The sequence below is a fragment of the Acomys russatus genome, chromosome 20 (genome assembly GCF_903995435.1).
Source record: "Acomys russatus chromosome 20, mAcoRus1.1, whole genome shotgun sequence".
NCBI lineage: Eukaryota > Metazoa > Chordata > Mammalia > Rodentia > Muridae > Acomys > Acomys russatus.
Genome location: NC_067156.1, coordinates 26,992,220 through 27,012,186, shown reverse-complemented (window position 1 = coordinate 27,012,186; position 19,967 = coordinate 26,992,220). Strand labels below are relative to the sequence as shown.

The 19,967-nt window shown below is 49.5% G+C and overlaps 1 long non-coding RNA gene across 2 annotated transcripts in view; it reads right to left on the bottom strand.

Moving 5' to 3' along the window:
• The window catches only part of LOC127204415 (uncharacterized), a 52,637-nt gene extending 32,762 nt beyond the window's left edge, over positions 1 to 19,875 (bottom strand). Inside the window, exon 1 of one of the 2 annotated variants that reach the window (XR_007832466.1) lies at positions 19,809 to 19,875. This is a non-coding gene — a long non-coding RNA (uncharacterized LOC127204415). Of the gene's footprint in view, positions 1 to 4,802; positions 4,887 to 19,808 lie in introns of those variants that run through there. The other variant, XR_007832467.1, reaches the window with a different exon arrangement.
• Between the last annotated feature and the right edge of the window lie 92 nt (positions 19,876 to 19,967).

Here is a 19,967-nt window from a genome sequence, read left to right as displayed (position 1 = left end):
CAAAACCTAGTGTGTATCACATGCATTTACCCCGTATTAATCGCTATTTGTTTACACTGCTGGCTGTTCTGATAGATTCTGAGCATGAGGGATTGGAAATTCATAGCCTTAGTGAGTGTTACTCCATAAATATGTGTAGAAAAACAATGAATGAATGAATGGTCATTCATTGAAGGTCTCTCTTTTTTTTTTTTTTTTTTTTTTTTTTTTTTTAAATGTATATATACCTTAATTAGGGTTGCTATTGCTGTGCTGGAACATCATGACCAGAAGCAACTTTGGGAGAAAAGAGTTTCTTTCACTCACACTTCGGTCTAACAGTTCATTATCAAAAGTAGTCAGAGCAGGAACTTATGTAAGGCAGGAACCTAAAGGTAGGAGCTGATGCTGAGGCCAGGGAAGGATGCTGCTTACTGGCTTGTTCCTGTTCCTCATGGCTTGCTCAGCCTGCTTCCTTAGAGACCCCAAGACCACCAGCCCAGGGATGGCACCACCCAAAATGGGCTAGCTTTCCCCCATTAGTCACTAATTAAGAAATTCTCAATGGGCAGTGGTGTGCACACCTTTAATCCCAGCACTTGGGAGGCAGAAGCAGGCAGATCATTGTGAGTTCAAGGCCAGCCTGGTCTACAACGAGAGTTCAGGACAGTAAAGGCTACACAGGAAGACCCTGTCTCGAAACCCCCCCACCCCCAAAAAAATAAAGAAAGAAAAAAGAAAAAGAAAAAAAAAGAAATTTTCTACAGGCTTGCCAATAGCCTAGTCTTATGGCGACATCTTTCTCAAGTGAGACTCTCTACTCTCAGAAGACTTTATCTTGTGTCAAGTTGACATAAAATTAACTTGCACATGCTGGACATCGTGGCACATGCCTTCGCCTTTAACCCCAGCAGTTGGGAGGCAGAGACAGGTGGATCTCTGTGAGTTTGAGGCCAGCCTGGTCTACACAGCAAGTTCCAGGACAGCCAGGGCTACACACAGAAACCCTGTCTCAAAACAAACAAACAAGCCTGTACAGTATGTCATGTGCATACTTAGGTGCATGAGTGTTTACATGTGTGGTCATGTGTATGTATAGGCCTGAGATTATCATCTGGGGCCCTCCTCAATAGCAGGTCCATCTTATTTATTAAGGAAGGAATCTTGGTTGAGCCAGAGCTCTCTGACAGCTTGTCTGGCTAGGCAGTTTGCTCTGGTGATCCTACCTTCACCTTTCAGGAGCTGAAACTATAGACAGACCACCATGCCTACCCAGTATTAATGTGGATTCTGCCTACGACATCACTGGTCCTCACACTTGTCACCTCAAGCGCCGTAACCACCGAGCTACATGAATTTTGCATGAATGAACGTTTTGCCTTCATGCACGTATGTGCACCACACATGTGCCTGGTGCCCTCAGAGCCAGAAGAAGGTGTTGGATTCCCCTGAAACTGGCGTTACAGACAGTAAGTTGTGAGCTGCCAAGTGGCTGCTGGAACCAAACTCATGTCCTCAATAAGAACAGCCAGTGCTCTCAAACTCTGAGTCATCGCTCCACCTCGCCCTACTCACCCTGTTTATTTTTTATTGGCATATATCCACTATGTATTGATGGTTTTATAAAGACGTTTTCATAAAAGTATATCACGTACTGTGAAGTTGTTGGTTTTCTTTTTTTCATTAAGTGATACAATCTTGAACCAGACATGATAGCACATGCCGGAAGATTGATGCAAAAACACTGTGAATGTAAAGCTAACCCAGGCTACACCTCTCAAAGGAAAACAAAACAAAACAACTGAAACTATCATCAACAATAACGTGTTTTGTTTGTTTGTTTTTTTGAGACAGGGTTTCTCTGTGTAACCTTGGCTGTCCTGGACTTGCATTGTAGACCAGGCTGGCCTCGAACTCACAGGGATCTACCTGCCTCTGCCTCCCGAGTGCTGGGATTAAAGGGGTGCGCCACTACCACTCGACAACAATAACATGTTTGATAAATGATGCCCTTACCAGTTGGCACACGGCCCTTCCAAATTCAGTGGTACGGAAAAGGACTGCTCTGGGAGACATAGACACAAATGCCCTCTGAGTACCTAAAGCACAGGAAACTCTCTTGCTGGTTTTCTTCGGTATCTGTCTCCTGTGAGGATGGGGACCAGCTCTGCTCTGCTCACAGTAAAGGGGGCAGAGGAAGGCCTGCCTGGTCCGCATGGAGAGTTCCAGGCCAGTGCCACAGAGTGAGACCCAGTCTCAGAAAAGAGAGGGAGGGAGGAAAGGAGGGAGGAGGTTAGGTTAATAAATTAATGAAGGAGTATCTATCACAATGGTAAAGTTCTTGCCTAACTTGCATTCCAGGTACCAGGTTGAATTCATAGGACCACCCTCCTGCCCCCAACCAAAAGAGCGGAATGAATACCGTATGCAAACAAAGCTAACAGCAGGTTGAGGAGACAGCTTAGTATGAAAGCACAGGACCTAAGTTTTGCTTTCCAGCCACGAAGCACAAGTCAGATGTGGCAGTAGGCACCTGTAACCCCAGTGCTGGGGAGGCAGAACTAGAGCAATGCCTGGATCTGCCAGTCTCCTTAGTCAAAAAAAAAAAGCTGAGGTTCAGAGAGACCCTGTCTCAAAAGATACAGTGAGAAGCGGCTGAGGAAGACCCCCTCATGGCATACTCCAACCTCCACACATGAGAACATGCTCTGGCATATATAAGGACACATATACAACACACCACACACATACACACACCACATGTACAAGCATAGAACATTTAACAGACATAAATCAATCAATCAATCAATCAATCAATCAATCAATCCCTACGGTGTTTTACCATCCTGGGAAGAGGAATTCAAAATGAAAACCTATCTCATCATCTCTCTTCCCCAACCCTACCTCCGACAGCCAGCCAGAACTGTCTCTGAAACACACACACACACACACACACACACACACCACCACCACCACCACCACCACCACCCTCTGGCCCATTCTAGGCTCCAGCAGTCTCCTTTGAATACCTGCACCTCAATGCCTGGAATCATCTAATTCTAATCTCTTTCCAGTCTCACTTTTTTCTTTTTTCTTTTTTTAATATTTATTTATTTGAGTGTTCTATTTGCATGTATGACAGGTGAGAACATCAAATCCCATTACAAATGGTCATGAGCCACCATGTGGTTGCTGAGAATTGAACTCAGGACCTCTGGAAAAGCAGTCAGTGCTCTTAACAGCTAAGCCATCTCTCCAGGCCTTTCCTTTTTTTTTTTTTTTTTTTTTTTGAGGTTGCTGCTAAGGATGGAACCAGGGTCTCTCACTCCACTGGGCTCCAGCTCCAGCCTGTCTGTCTCTCAGTCCCCTGGTCCTCCTGCCTCGGCTCCCTCTGCAACAGATGTCATACTGGCCCATCTTCTTTCTCCTGGTCCTCCACTGGACCTTCAACACTTCATGCTTTATGTAACACTCTCTCCTTGGCTCAAAGTCAACTTTATCTGTTTTCTCTTTGAAGTATTACCTTTATACTTTCTGTTCAATATCCAAAAACACCTTCTAAGGCTCCTTATTTGTTTATTTTTGATTTTTTTGAAACAGGGTTTCTCTGTGTGTATCCCTTGCTGTACTAGACTCACTTTGTAGACCAGGCTGGCCTCGAACTCACAGGGATCCACCTGCCTCTGCTTCCTGAGTGCTGGGATTACAGGCATGCGCCACTACACCTGGCTCAAGGCTCCTAATTTTTGTTTTTGGGGTTTTTGTTGTTGTTGTATTTTTGAGACAGGGTTTCTCTGTGTAGCTTTGGCTGTCCTGGACTCACTTTGTAGACCAGGCTGGCTTTGGACTCACAGTGATCCGCCTGCCTCTACCTCCCAAGTGCTGGGATTAAAGGTGTGCGCCATCATGCCCAGCTAAGGCTCATAATTTTTAATTCACCTTAAAGTTTAAGTCATCACTCCTCTGGAGTTACCTTATTAGCAACACCAGGACTTGCTGATCTTCCCAGCCAGGCATGGTAGCACATGCCTGTAATCCCAGCACTTGGGAGGCAGAGGTAGGCCAATCTCTGTGAGTTCAAGGCCAGCCTGGTCTACAAAGAGAGTTCCAGGACAACCAGGGCTATTACACAGAGAAACCCTGTCTTGGAACACCAAAAAGAAAAAAAAGGAAAAAAAAAAAAAAAAAAAGAAAGAAAGACCTTAAGAAAAAAAAAAAAAAAAAAAGTCTTACTCCTCACACAAAACGCTATTTCTATGCTTTAAAAGCAGCCGGTTAGCAGTTTCTCCTGTGTATTTCCAAAATATATGTATGGTTTTAGACGCATACATGGTTCAATGCCTTGCTTTAAAGTTCCTAAACAATTGCTTTCTCTTTTTCTCTCCTTCTCTCCCTGTTCCCCCTGCCCCTCATGTACGTGTGTGTGTGTGTGTGTGTGTGTGTGTGTGTGTGTGTGTGTGTGTGTGTGTGTTAGTCCAGGCTGGGTCTGAACTCTGGTTGCTCCTAGGATTACAAGTGTGTCCCATCACACTCCTTGCCCTACACAGTTATCCCTGAGCACTTTTCTATATCCACGTCTCACAGGCCCTCCACCCACTGCTTAACGGCCACAGACTTCATCTGCCCCACCCTGCCCCAGATGGGCATCTATTACTGCACTGCTAATACTAGAACATTCTAGCGAGCATCCTTACACACATAGCTCTGTGGACCCTTCACATCTTCAGTGCTGCTGATTGCTACATTAGACCGGACAGGAGGCTCTTCCTGTGGGGCTCTACTCTGGGGTTCTGCCACCCTACAGAGTTTGCTAATGTACTCACTGACTCACTCACTGGTCGGCAATGAGCCCATCTCCTTCCTCGCCTCACAACAGAAGAAAACGGTCCCTGGGCTGTTTCCTCCTGCTCTGTATGTTGTCACAGAGGCAGGCCTCTCCCTTTTTCTGGAAGCACAGGGGAAATCCTGGACATGTGAGAAGAGCATTTCAGAAACCAGCTGTGTTCTCAGGTGACCCTGAGGAGGGCCCTGAGAAGGAAGGAAACACGTTTTTAGTTCATGAGACACAATCCCAGCTGTTTCGTTCTCAATGGGGATACAGGGATATAAATGTGAAGAGACAGGAGCTGTGACGAGCTTTGGACGGTGGCTGATAGGAACACACAGTCATCAGTGACGTGGCACTATCGTCCCAGCCCACATCTGCCCACTACAACGTGTCCTTTCTCAGGCCAAGGACAGGACGGGCTTACAGGAAGTAGGACAGTGATGACCCACTCAGCCCGACTCACCATGTCCACCACAACCACCACACACACACACACACACACACACACACACACACACACACACACACCTCACCATGTCTGACCTAACCCAGAGAAGCTACAAGGCTGAGGCGGGGTGGTGTGGGGGTGGGGCAGGGAAGACAGGAGAAGCTATAGCAGAAACAAGGGCTGAGTGTCAGGAGCTCACTGACAACCCTGGGACCTTTAGCGAGTCATCAAACTATCCTGTCAATAAAAAGCTACGCCAGCAAGCCTTGAGAGCAGGATGTACACTAAGTGCCTAACACAGGACGTGGCATTGCATAAGCAGTCAATAAATACTTGCTATTTGCTTCGGTACTGTTTCCTTCCGACCTCACACTGTACTAACTCAGAAGAGGTGCTCAGCAAGACACTCTCATTCATTGTTAGTCCTAGTGCATGCTAGACATGTGCGCTACTAAGGAGCTCTAGTCTCAGACCTGTTCTTCCTTTTATTTTGATGCAAGGTCTTGTTAAATTGCCTCAGCTGGCCTTAAATCTCTGCACTCAAGGGATCCTCTTCCCCTGTCCCCTCCCTCCCTTGTAGTCCTGGCTGTCCTGGACTCGCTTTGTAGACCAGGCTGGCCTCTGCCTCCTGAGTCTGAGTGCTGGGATTGAAGGTGCACGCCACCACACCACAGCCCGGCTTTCAAGGGATCCTCCTGCCTCAGCCTCCAGCACCACTGTAACCTCAGGGTCCTGCCACCATGCTCGGCTTCATTTTTATTTCATTTGTTTGAGACAGGGTCTCACTGGCTGGATTGGAAACCTATGTAGACCAGGCTAGTCTTGAACTCACAGATCCTCCTCTCTCTGCCTCCCAAGTGCTGGGATTAAAGGTGTGCACTACAACACTCAGAAGAGTGGGGCTTTTGGGAGAGTAGGGGTGTATAGATGTGAGAAATAGTCACTAGTAGCCCAGACCTTGAACTTGATATATAATTGAGGATGGCCTTGAACTTCTGACCTTCCTGCCTCCACTTACCAAGTGGTAGGTTTACAGGTGCCACCATGCCTAGTTTATTCGGTGCTGGGGATAAAACCCAAAGCTTCAAATATGTCAGGCAAGTCCACTACCAAATGAACTACTACCCAGCTACTCCATCTCTGCTCGCCTCTATTGCCTTCTTCCTCTTTCCTTCCCCAGAAGCTAGAATATTCTAGGGGGGAAAAAAAGAAAATTCTAGATATTCCTCTTGCCCTGACTTATTCTCCACCACTGAGTCATATAAAATAAGTTTGGATTCAGGGTCCTAGAACACAGACCTTTCCTCAGAGTTCCTAAAAAGAAACCCAAGGCCTCAGAATATCACAGGAATGGGGACCAGAAGTTAGTGCATTTTCTCACAGCCATATAGAGAGAATCCAGTGCTGGAAAGGAAAGCAGAGGCTGGGGCCCTCTTCCCTCTGTTCCTCACCTCACTGGTTTATGCTCAATCCACCAAAGTGTGGCTGCCAGCTCTGTTGAGGCAGCCTCAGCCTCCACAGCCTGTATCCAGGGCCACCACTGGAGAGCCAGTATCCACTTGCACTCTGGCCTCAGCACTCTGCCCTGACCACGCCCGTTCACGCCCTCTGTCCGGTCTCCTCTGGCTTTTCTGGATTTTTGCACTCTTCTGTTACCCTCTTCTCTCCCGTCTGTCCTAACGGCCTTAATTTCATCTTCAAAATCCACATGTTGGGTGGCTGGAGAGACGGCTCACAGGCCTTGCACTCACAGAGATCCCCCTGCCTCTGCCTCCTGAGTGCTGGGATCAAAGGCAAGTGTGACTTGCCATCTCCACCCTGATGAGCCCATCTTTTTTTTTCAGCCCTTCTGTCCTCCCTCAAAGGTGATGAAGGGACACCAATACTTCCAAAATCACCCCGTTGCCCAGTGGTTTTCTTGTATTTTGTTTTCACCCTTACTTTGACAGATACTGACAAATACTTTGACAGATTTCATTCTTTTTTTCTTATTTTTTTTCTTCCTTTCTTCACCCCCCCCCCCCTCAAGACAGGGTTTCACTGTGTAGCCTTGGCTGTCCTGGAATTCACTCTATAGACCAGGCTGGCCTCAAACTTAGACATGCCCCTGCCCCTTTGCCTCCTGAGTAGTGGGACTAAAGGAAAAATAAATACACCTACTGTATCCCACATAGCTCAAAAATCCTCCAGCAGAAAAAAAAAAAAAATTTTTTTTTTTTTTGGTTCTGTGTTTGAGACAGTTTAGGCTCAAGACCTGCCTGCCTCGGCTTTTAGAATACTGGGTTTACAGGTGTAGAAAACTGAAATTAGTGAGATCCTTGTAGGGAAAACTCCACTAACTTGTAAAAACTAGTATACACCTCTGAAGGGCTGCAGTTCTAACCCACGAGGTTCCCAGAAACAAGCTTAAAACTATAACTCACGGAGCTGTGCCTGGTGATACAGGCCTGCAACTCCAGCTGTACAGGAAGGGACAGAGGCAGGAGTATTCAAAGTTCAGATCCTGCCTGAGCTACAAAACAAGTTCAAGGCCAGCCTGAGCAATTTACTGAGACTATCTCAAGACTGAAAAGTAAAGCAGACTGGGGACTGGAGAGATGGCTCAGTGGTTAAGAGCACTTGTTGCTTTCCCAGCACCCACAGCAGGCCGCTCCCTGCCTTCCTGTGGCTTCAGCTCCGTGGGATCCTATGCCTCCAGCCTCAGAGGGCACCTGCCCTTGCTGTATTTATAACAATATAAGCAAACTGGCCGGGTGGTGGCGGCGCCCGCCTTTTATCCCCGCACTCGGGAGGCAGAGGCAGGTGGATCGCTGTGAGTTCAAGGATAGCTTGGTCTACAAAGCGAGTCCAGGACAGCCAAGGCTACACAGAGAAACCCTGTTTTGGAAAAGCAAACAAACAAACAAACAAAAACCCAAGAAAAAGCAAACTGAAATGTACTGCTGCAAGCTGAAAGGATGAAGTTTATCAGACCTTCAGGAAGCAGATCCAGCAATACACAAGTGTAACAGAGAGGCTGGACTTTCATCTGCTGCGTCCAGCCTATAGAAAAGTCGGGGGTTGGGTTGGTACGGCACTTACCACCCCCCCCCCCACCCCCCCCCACCCCCCCGAGCAACTGGACGCAGAAGTTCTCACCTATAATCCCAGAGGTGAAAAAGGCAGGAGGAGCAGATATTCAAGGCCTTCTTTGGCCACACAATGGGTTTGGGGCTAGCCTGGGCTACATGAGGCTCTATCTGGAAACAGGAGGAGGGAGGGAAGGAGCAGAGAAGAGGATGGGAGGAGAGGAGATGGGAGGGAAGAGAAAAGGCGAGCACAGCCAGGTTGAAAGTAGAAATCATCTTCACTATCACCCCGGGAATCAAGGGCCAAGGTGTGGGGGTTTACCAAGTTACCAGAACTACTCTTGGCCCCTTCAACTTCACTCCTTACACTGGTCCAGGTAAACATTTCTTTTTTAAGATAAGAGTTTCACCATGTAGCCTTGTCTGTCTTAGAACTCTTGATGCAGACTAAGCTGGCCTTGAACTCACAGCAATCCACCTGCCTCTGCCTCCCAAGTGCTGGGATTATAGGTGTGCACCACCACGTCCCGCCACCAATCTTTTTTAAAAATATATTTTATTAATTTATTCATATTACATCTAAATTGTTATCCCACCCCTTGTATCCTCCCATTTCTCCCTCCCTCCCATTTTCCCCTTACTCCCCTCCCCTATGACTGTGACTGAGGGGGACCTCCTTCCCCTGTATATGCTCATAGGGTATCAAGTCTCTTCTTGGTCCAGCCACCAATCTTAAAAGGAAACGCAAACTACCAGAGCTTTCAAGGTCCTCCATGATAGGCCTCTGCCCAGTCTGTGCTTTCTCCCAGAGAATAAGCCTGTAAAATCAGTGAGTCCCTTTCCAGTTCTTCCACCGGCCAAGCTCATCCTCCCTCTGCCCCAGGCACTCCTCCTTCAGGTCCAGCCATTACTGTGGTCTCTTGTCATTTGGGTATCTGCTGAGTCATCACCTCCCTCCCTCCCCATCTCACCTCCACCCCCAGTTGAGTCTGTGTGTCTAGTTTTACTGCCTAAAGACCGTGTGTCACACTGAACAAATCTTGTTCACGGCCAACAACTGCGTCCTCTAACTGGAGTGTGCACAGCACCAGAACAAAGGCAGGGCTGTCCCTTCCTTCTTTTTTCCCCCTGGAGACAGGGTTTCTCTTGTAGTCCCAGCTGTCCAGGACTGGCTTTGTAGAACAGGCTGACCTCAAACTCACAGAGATCTGCTTGCCTCTGCCTCCGCGAGTTGCTGGAATTACAGGCATATACAACCATATCCAGTGGCTCTCCCATTCTTTTTTTTTTTTTTTTTTTTAAGTTTTATTTATTTATTATGTATACAGTACTCTGCCTACATGAATGACAGAAGAGGGCATTTAGATCTCATTATAGATGGTTGTGAGCCACCATGTGGGTGCTGGGAATTGAACTCAGGACCTCTGGAAGAGCAGTCAGTGCCTTTAACCTCTGAGCCATCTCTCCAGCCTGGCTGTCCCGTTCTTGACCCTCCTGCCTCCACCTCCCCACTGCTAGGATAATAGGCACATGCTGCCACACCAAGTCTTCTCATGTTTGTTCCTTGTATGGGACCTCACTCAGAATTCTCAGCCCTGGAATAGAGTCCTCAGGCACCTCACAGCATTGCTAAAACATCTGCATGGGTGACAAGCCTGCCAGGTTAAGAATTATCGCACTGAGGTGTGGCATTACTGACTAACTTGCCAGTACGGAGTACGATATAGAGAGCCGTCGAATCCAAGCCTTACCCTGCTGGCTCCCAGAAGTCAGCTCTTCTTTTTTGTTTAGTTGCTATGTTGTGGCTTGAACCCAGCCTTGCAGTGCTAAGCTAGCAGGCCTTAGTTTTGGAAGACAGGGTCTCCCTATGGGTTGCACGTGCTATCCTAGACCTCCCCATTCTGCCTGTCAGCCAACATTTATGCTCCTAATCCCAATACGCACTGGGATTCACTCCCTGACTGTCAGGGGCCTCCTTTGTACTCCCCCCACGTTCTTTGTTAGCAGGTTGCCCTCCCCTCCTTACCCTCGAAAAAATAAAAATAAAAAAAGCTGTGGGGTTACCCAGTGAGGTAGCTTTTTATGTCAGGGTTCAAATTCAGGTCTCCATGGTCTCTCAGTAAGTGCTCTTAACCTGAGCTATCCCTCCAGAGCCTTAGTCATTGTCGTTGTTTGAGATGCAGGTCCATGTAGTCCAGGCTGGCTCAAATTTGGTATACAGACAAGACTGGCTTTGGACTCTTGGCCCTCCTGCTTCTACCTCCCAACTGCTAGGATGACAGACCAAGCCTTCTCATGTTCATTCTTTGCTCCGGACCTCATTAAAGTGTCAGGCAGGTAAACAACACTGAAAGTGTTGCACAGTCACTTTGGAAAGCTGAGTCTGCACTCAACATACAACTGCAGATACATAAACATGTTCAAGGTGGCGCGGGGGACTGGGGGGGGGGTGTCACCCAGGGCTTTTATACATGAGAATCAAGGGCTTTATCACTGTGCCATTTCCAAGTCCAGATGTGTATGAGTGATTTGCCTATTGTGTATGCATGGCTGGTACCCACAGAGGTCAGAAGGCTTCACTGGAACACCTCAACTGGAGTGACTATAGATGGTTGCGAGTCACCACGTGGGTGCTGAGAATTAAACCCAGCTTTTCCAGAAGAACAGCAAAGGCTCTTAACTACTGAGCCATCTCTCCAGCCCTTCTTCTCTTGTCTTTTCTTTCTTTCTGTATTTTTTTTTTTTTTAAGCCAATGCCTGGGCCACTTAGAGGCTTGAAGGAAGGGGCTTTCCTCAGTTTTGGTCTGAAACAGGGAATCATGTTGCCAAGGCTGGCCTCGAACTGGCTGTGGAGCTGCACGCACCAGGCCATCTGGTTTTCCTGTGTGGTTCTGGATGAAACCCAGGGTTTCCTGTGTGCTGGCCAAGCACTCTACCCACTGAGCCACTTCTCCAGCCTGCAGAAAGCTGTTTCTTAATTGGAACAGGTTACAGAGCTATGTTCATTTAGTGAAAATTCCCAGGGTTGTACACTTCTGGTATGCCCTAGTGTAAATGTGCTTATGTTGAACCACACGAAATTGGCATTTTTATACATGAAAAGTGGGTGGATACTGGCAGTCACATATGGTCCAACTTACACTTTATACTTCAATAAAAAGATTACATATGAAAAGGAAAAAAAATCCTGCCCAGTCGAACTGCTTTCAATAAGGTTCTGTAAAAACTGATTTTGAGTAAATCCGGTTTGGTTTCTCTGGGGATCCTTGGCAGGTAGCCAACAGGCTAAGGGTCAGTATAAATCTTCCTTGGGACCCAAGGGGATGACGCTACTCAAGCCCTACAACGGGTCCCAAGCCCACTGCACCCTGAATGTGTAACTTGCACCCAAGCTGGGTGTCCAAGGGCCCAGGACATGGGAGTGTGACTGCTTGGGATCACTACACTTAAACTCCTTGTTTGGTACTGTTAGGCTCCTGGTCTCCACAACGTTCCCCGGCCTTGAGAAAAAGCCATCCCAATTCCACTACATCTGTGGCTTCTTTTTTTCCCCTCCAGAGTTTAACCCCTTGTGCAGTCATCACCTGGATGGCCGACTCTGCTTGTCTCACTAGACTAAGCCAGATGGTAGCAGGTCCCCTACCTGCATCCTCAGGATCTGGCATGGAGCATGGCTACCTGATGTGGCATGAATAAAAGCCAGGTAGAAAGAGGGTGCAAAGCACCACTGACCACTCAGAAGGAAGCCAGCCCTCATTTCTCCCATAGAAAGTGAAAGTTGAGTCTAGGCCTGCTGAGAGTTGCTGACCCCTGGCTTCAGATAGTCCAGTCCTTCCTGAAGCCCTGACTTCTCCCAAGGGTTCCATTCCACTGTAGGAGGAGGCTGTAGGAAGGGGATGCTGAGGAAGCAGCCTGTGGGCAGCCTGTGGGATCATCAAGCACACCGCAGGCATTACAATGGAGTTGCTGTGAACAGCTCACTTAAGACACTGCAACCATGACCCATGGGTGGTGGCTCAAGCCTTTAATCCCAGCACTCAGGCAGGAGGAGGCAGGCAGCGATCTCTGTGAGGTCAGCTTTGTCTACAAAGTGAGTTCCAGAACAGCCAGGTATACACAGAAAAACCCTGTTTTAAACACCACCCCAAAAGGATACTTCATAGCCAGGTGAAGTGGTACACATCTTTAATCTCAGCACTCAGGAGGCAGAGGCAAGTGGATGTTTGAGCTCGATACCAGCCTGGTCTACACAGTGAGTTCCAGGACAGCCTGGGTGACACAGAGAAAGCCTGTCTTGTTTGTTTGTTTGTTTTTGTTTTTGTTTTTTGAGACAAAGTCTCTCTGTGTTAACCTTGGCTGTCCTGGACTTCCTTTGTAGACCAGGCTGGTCTTGAACTCACAGCGATCCACCTGCCTCTGCCTCCCGAGTGCTCAGATCAAAGGCATGTGCCACCACACTCGGCCTGAAAGCCTGTCTTGAAAAGAAAAAAGATAAAAAGAAAGAAAACAAAGAAAGAAAAGGTCTTAGGGCTTGAGAGACGGTGCAGCAGCTAAGAGTGGATACTGCTCTTCCTGAAGACTTGGATTGAGTTCCCCGCACCCTCACATCAGGCAGCTCACAATCCCAGGGTATTCAATAGCATCTGTCTTCCTCCAGTACCGGCACATGGTACACATACACTCATACGGGGGTCGGGGGGGTGGAGTGTTTGAGACAGGGTTTCTCCGTGTAGCCCTAGGTGTCCTGGACTCACTTTGTAGACCAGGCTGGCTTTGAACTCAGAGATCTACCTGCTTCTGCCTCCCGAGTGCTGGGATTAAAGAAAGGGGTGTGCCACCACACCTGGCTAAATAAACCATCTTTTGTTTTAAGTTCTTAGAGAAAGGGCCAGAAAGAGGACACTAATGAACTATACCGTCATAACCAAGTTCAGTATCTTCAAGCTTTCCCCCCGATAAAGAAAATAACAAGGACACCATAGAGAAGCTGTATAGCTGGCTCCAAGCCAATAAAAAGCAGCAGGCCATTTAGCACTCATGTGGCACTACACAAGATATAGCAGGGAAGCCGGGCGTGGTGGCGCACGCCTTTAATCCCAGCACTCGGGAGGCAGAGGCAGGCGGATCGCTGTGAGTTCGAGGCCAGCCTGGTCTACAAAGCGAGTCCATGATGGCCAAGGCTACACAGAGAAACCCTGTCTCGAAAAACCAAAAAAAAAAAAAAAAAAAAAAAAAAAAAGATATAGCAGGAGCTGAAGAGACTAACATTTAGGCCTGGCGACACCTACTAGAATACCCATACCCAGGAGATTGGGGTAGGAAAATTTCCAGTCTGAGAACGGCCAAGGCTACATAACAAGGTCTTTTTCAAATATAGCCACCATCAAAAGAATGTGGGGCTAGGAGTGTAGAGAGCTTGCCTACTGGGTTACATCAGGGAGGGGACATTTGAAGTCACTCACACAGGTCTCAACTCCAATGTGACCCTACCACTGTCCAAGCAAGCTAGTAACTCAACCCACCAGGCTCAGCATCCCAAGATTTGGGACTACAGATAATATGCCACCTTGCCTAATGCCACACTGTAAGGACTCTACTGTGTATCCCAGCCTAGCCTGCATTCTGAAGTTCTGGGCAACAGGAAGACTTTCCCAGAACCCCAGGCTGTGCCCCGCTCATCTGCATTCTGCACTTTGTATGCACCGCTGATATTAACGGTAATGACTCTTTGATCAGTGACTTGTTCAATGTCTCTCTCCCTCACTTAACTATTCCGGCATGTCTATGTAGGTGCAGGCACAGATATTTCTTCAGCACAGGGGGCTGGAGAAATGTCCACCTAGCACAAAACTGTTAGTCATGGAAATTATGGTGTATTGCTTCCCTGTTCCTCTCTGTGGCTTCACCACTAGGCACCAAGCACCATAAAGTAGAATACCATCCGCTCTGTCCTGTGACCTTAGCACCTGCTCTTGCGCTGGACCTAATAATCTGTTTTGTTTTGTTTCTCGAGACAGGGTTTCTCTGTGTTAACAGCCCTGGCTGTCACGGAACTCACTCTGTAGACCAGGCTGGCCTTGAACTGAGAGATCCATCTGCCTCTGCCTCCTGAGTGCTGGGATTAAAGGTGTGTGCCACCGCCCAGCTGATACCCTGGGCTTCTTAGCTGTAAAACAAAGATGGTAAGACTAACCTAAGTCTATTCTCTCACTTCTCTTTCTGCTGCTTTTTGAGACAGGCTTTCCTTGCAGTCCAGGCTGCCTGCTAACTTAATTATATAGCTATATCACTCAGACATTCTCTTGTCTCAGCCTACCCCCACCCCACCCCCCACCGCACCCCACTCCACCCCCAACCCACCCCAACCCAACCCAACCCCCACCCTGCCCCACTCCATCCCAACCCACCCCACCCCCACCCCACTCCACCCCCACCCCACCCCCCACCGCACCCCACTCCACCCCCAACCCACCCCCCACCGCACCCCACTCCACCCCAACCCACCCCCCCACCCTACCCCACCCCACCCCACCCCCCACCGCACTCCACTCCACCCCCAACCCACCCCCCACCCTGCCCCACTCCATCCCCACCCCACCCCACCCCACCCCACACCCCTACCCCGCCCCACTCCACCCCCAACCCACCCCAACCCAACCCACCCCCACCCTGCCCCACTCCATCCCACCCCACCCCCCCCCCCCCCCACCCCACTCCACCCCCAACCCACCCCACCCCCACCCCACCCCACTCCATCCCCACCCCCCACCGCACCCCACTCCACCCCCAACCCACCCCCCCACCCTGCCCCACTCCATCCCCACCCCACCCCACCCCACACCCCTACCCCGCCCCACTCCACCCCCACCCCACCCCACCCCACACCCCTACCCCGCCCCACTCCACCCCCACCCCACCGCACCCCACTCCACCCCCAACCCACCCCAAGCCACCCCACCCCGCCCCACTCCATCCCCAATCCACCCCACCCCCGCCACCTGAAAACTGTTATGTAGACCAGGCTGGCCATGGACTCAGAATTCTTCCTCTGCTTCCTGAGTGCCGGAACTAAAGAGGTGTGTCACAGTGACAGGCCTTGCCTCCCCGCGCCCCCATCCTCCTTTTCTTTTCAGCACTAGGAGTTGAACCTAGGGCTCTCTGCATGCTAAGCAAGTGCCCCGCCTCTAAACTGTTATTTCAGTCCTGTTTCAGGGTTTATCTGGAGACGATATTCTCTAAATTGCCCAAGCTGGCTTTGAATTCACCCTATAGGTGAATAGATTCAGGCAGGGCTTGAATCTGTAATCTTTCCACTCTTAGCCTCCTTGCTAGTTGGGATTCCAAGCCCTAACCTTGGCCAGGATACAGTTTTCCAAAGAAACATTACAGGACCTTGGGATATAGAGCAGTGGTAGAGAGCTTGCTGATTATATGCAAGGCCATGGCTTGATCCACAGCAACACACACACACACACACACACTTTTCAAGAAATAAAGCTGAAGCCAGGCAATGGTGGACCATGCTTTTCATCTCTGCACTCAAGAGGCAGAGGGAGACGGTTCTCTTGAGTTCAAGTCCAGCCTGGTCTACAGAAGTGAGTTCCAGGACAGCCAGGGTAGAGAAACCATGTCTCAAAAACAGCTAAGTAAATGGAATAGATGAATTCATAAATACGGCTGAGCCTGGTGACGCTTGGAGATGGGTTGAGGCAGGAGGATACAGACCTGAACTACATGATAAAAGGCTCCCAAGACGAAAGCTGAAGTAATAAGAAAGAAAGCCCAAGGGTGAACACATGCTGAGCACAGGACCAGCAAACCTATCTCCTAGATCCTTGATAAAAGGGCAAAGCCCAGAATGGAAGCCACTCCACTGCCTTGTCCATCTGGAAGGGACGAACTGTGTTTGCACTGGCACCAAGTAGAAAGACTGCCATCAGCAGAGGCAGACTCAAGGGCTGTTAGAAAAAAAATCAAAAGCCCACGGGAGAGCACTGGGCAGGTTGGAAGGCACGTGCATAGGCTACCAGCTGCCCCAATGCAATAGATCCTCCGTCTTCTGAGGAACCAATGTTTCGATACCCCCACCGTCTTCCATTCTGTCTTCTTGCTCCCTCAAGCAAGAGTAAAATCTTGAGTAAAATCTGGGGTGTTACACTTATTTAAAACTCGCTCATCAAGTTGTGGCAGGCGGCTTTCTGTTCACGTTGCCCACACGTGCCAGTGTGGCGGAGCCTCCACCCAAGATGCCACTGTTTCACACATGCCTTAATGATCCTTGGTTGCACTTTTCGGCCCTCAGATGTGAGGCGAAACCTCAGGTTCCTTTCTGAGACACTTCCCAATAACCAAATTGGAATTTGCCATGCACCAACCCACCCCCCACGGCCCCCCAACACCAATGGGCTAGGGAGGTGGCTCAGCTGGGTGAAGTACTTGCTTTGTGTGCTCGTTGGTTTTATGTCAACTTGGGACAGGAAGGAACCTCAATTGAGAAAAGGCCTTTAAAAGATCAGTCTGTGGGGTACTTTTTTTTTTTTTAAGATTTATTATTTATTCTGCCCGCATGCCGAAGAGGACACTAGATCTCGTTATAGATGGTTGTGAGCCACCATGTGGTTGCTGGGAATTGAACTCGAGACTTTTGGAAGAACAAACAGTGTTCTTAACCTCTGAGCCATCTCTCTAGGCCCCTGTAGGGTACTTTCTTAACTAATTTTAAAAACTGATTGAAAGCCGGGTGTGGTGGAGCACGCCTGTGATCCCAGCACTCTGGAGGCAGGTAGATCTCTGTGAGTTCGAGGCCAGCCTGGTCTACAAAGTGAGTCCAGGACATCCAAGGCTACACAGGGAAACCCTGTCTCGAAAAAACAAAAACCCAAACCAAACCAAAGCAAAACTGATTGATAGAGAAAAGGCCCAGCTCCTATTGTGGGTGGTGCCACACCTGGGCATCCATCTTGTCTTCTACAGGAAAGCCAACTGAGCAAGCCATGAAGAGTAAGCAAGTAAGCAAGCAGCACCCCTCCACGGCCTCTGCACCTGGAGCTCCTGCCTTCAGGCTCCTGCCCTGGCTTCCCTCAGTGGATTGTCACGAGTAAGCCAAATAAACCCTTGCCTCCCTAAGTTGCTTGTGTCATGGTGTTTTGTCACAACTGTAACCCTAACTAAGACACTCCACAAGCATGAGGGCTAGCAGTCCGTGGTGGCACTCCCATCACTCAGATGACCATTCACAATCCTCTGTAACTCCACTCCCAGGAATCCAGCACCTTACTCTGACTTCCAAAGGCAACAGGCATGGCCCATGGTTTGCACACATACATACATGCAGGCAAAACACCCACACATAAAAGTAAATAAATCTAATTCTTTTAAGGTTCGGCTTCTGTTTTGCACACATGTGCACACACACACAGCCCCCCCCCCCCCCGCATATATCTATATACGCACACAAACATGATCTCCCCCTTCACTTGCCTCAATCCCAATGCCCACCGAGAGCTGACTTCCGAACACTTGCCGGAGCTCAAATTGCACTCACTCTGTCTCCTCAAAGACAGAGCTTCACAAGGACAAGGAGGAGTGCCTGTGCCCCACCATGAGCCCCCAATCGCTGCAGACGGCAGTGTATGACAAGCAAATGAATTCCTCAAAACTGCTACCCGCCAGTTTCTCTCAGGCATTCTGATGGGGCTTGGAACTTCTCTCTCTCCCTCAAGACAGGATCACAAAGTGGAAACCCGGTTTTTGGCTAATTCTTTTAATGAAGGGGAACAGGACACCATTCCTTCCTTTTCCCCTCAGTTAAAAAAAAAAAAAAAAAAATGAGTTATTTATTCTCATCTTTGTAACCCAGCAAGGGCCATGGGTGAACACGAGCTTGAAAAAGTGTCATTGTTCAACTGCTTAAATGACAAGAGACAGGGTTCTGGGACCCTGATGGTGGAGAGGCCATTAGACGCAAAGTAGAGAGAATTGAATCGCAAACCCTAAAATTCAGCACAATTTACTAGCCCTTCTGTTCACCAGATGCAGGACTTTTGGCCTCAATTTCCAGACCTGACTAATGGGAATAGTAATAACTGTACAGGGAAGTACTTACGTTCCCCAACCCCCTCCTCCTCCCTTGGCTTTGGATGGTTCTGTCTTGGGAAGGAAGCTGGGGCTCCGTGGCAGAGTCTGTTCTGGTCCCAGGAACTGAGTAAGTAATCACTGAGACGTGAATGAGAGTGTTGTTGCGAAGGCATTTTACGCTAGTACGCAGTGACCTTGGGTTCTGGTCTCAAAAGCTTGTGATGAAGCCCAAGCCCCAGGCCCAGCCCCAAGCCAGACCTCACCGATGGGATGAGTCTTTCACTTGGTTCCTCTGACAACAGCCAGGCGCAATCCTATGATGGCGTAGGAGGAAAAAGAAGCCTCATAACCCATGAAGGCCAAACACCAGCAAGATGCACTTTGCCGGGGATCCAGACTTAGGACCAGCTCTCAAACAGCATCAAAGCCACCCCTACCCTTGAGTCCTAGGAGACTATAGGCCTCCAGGTTACTGGGCTGGACTGGGTCTGATGCTGGAGCGCCCAAACGTCAGGAGTAAGGCCTAATGGAGGGGTTTTTCTTTTCACTGATTTAGGCTGCCACCTCCACCACCACCACCCCCCAACAAAAGAAAGACTCTTAGGCCATATCCATTCCCTCTGTAGCTCAAGAGCCCTGTTATTTAATACGGTGGCCACACCGGCAGCATCCTGCCGCATCCTGCTCCACCCATCCACCTGGCCAGTTCACCCCTTCTCCATCTTCCTTTAGGAGAGCGAGGAGGGGGAGCATGTGGGAAAACTGCTTTCTACAACAAAGGGCAGGGGCCACAAGATGACAAAAGCCAGCGTCTTCTGAGGAGTGGAAGACTAGGTCGCGAGTAGTGAAGAGAGAAACCTAGCCAGGGCAGCAGAGGGCGGGCGGAAGCCCCGGCCACTGCGGACATTACACTGGGGCGGGGGAGAGGCGGGGCGCTGAGAGGTGAGGGCCAGGCCTCTGGCTGAGTGGACAGAATCGCCCCGGGGGGTACTGGAGCCGGAAGAAGCCTCGGCCCAGATACTGTCCACACCCAAGAAATGGGGGGTGGGGGTGGGGGGAGTGGTCTGCACTTAGAAAGAGAGCCAGATTCATTCAGCAACCCCCACCCTGCCCTTCTTTGAAATAGACAAAGGGCATTTTCTTAATTTTTGGCAAACGCGGCTGCAAGGTCCCTGCCCCCGACGTCCCCAGGCGCCACTGATCTTGAAAAGGAGAAGGTCCCCAGTAGGGGTCCTCTCGCTTCCCCCACCGCCCCCCATCGCCTGCGGCGACAAGAGATACGCAAAACAAGGTGTGTCCTCCCCCACCCTGCTCTGAGTCCAGGATTCGGAGGCCGCAGCGCCCCCCACCCTCTAGTCACACTGACGGTTCCTGCCCAAGCCCGCAGTGGCGTGAAGGTGGCCTTTACCTCCTCTCGCAGGCTGGGAGGAGGGTATAACCCACGCAGCTGAGCCAGCTGCTGCAGTCGCCGCCGCCCTCCATTCATTAAAAAAAAAAAAAAGAACAACCTCCACCCCTCTTTGTAAAAGAACGACGGCCCCTACTGGAGCAGCAGTCGGCCCCAGCA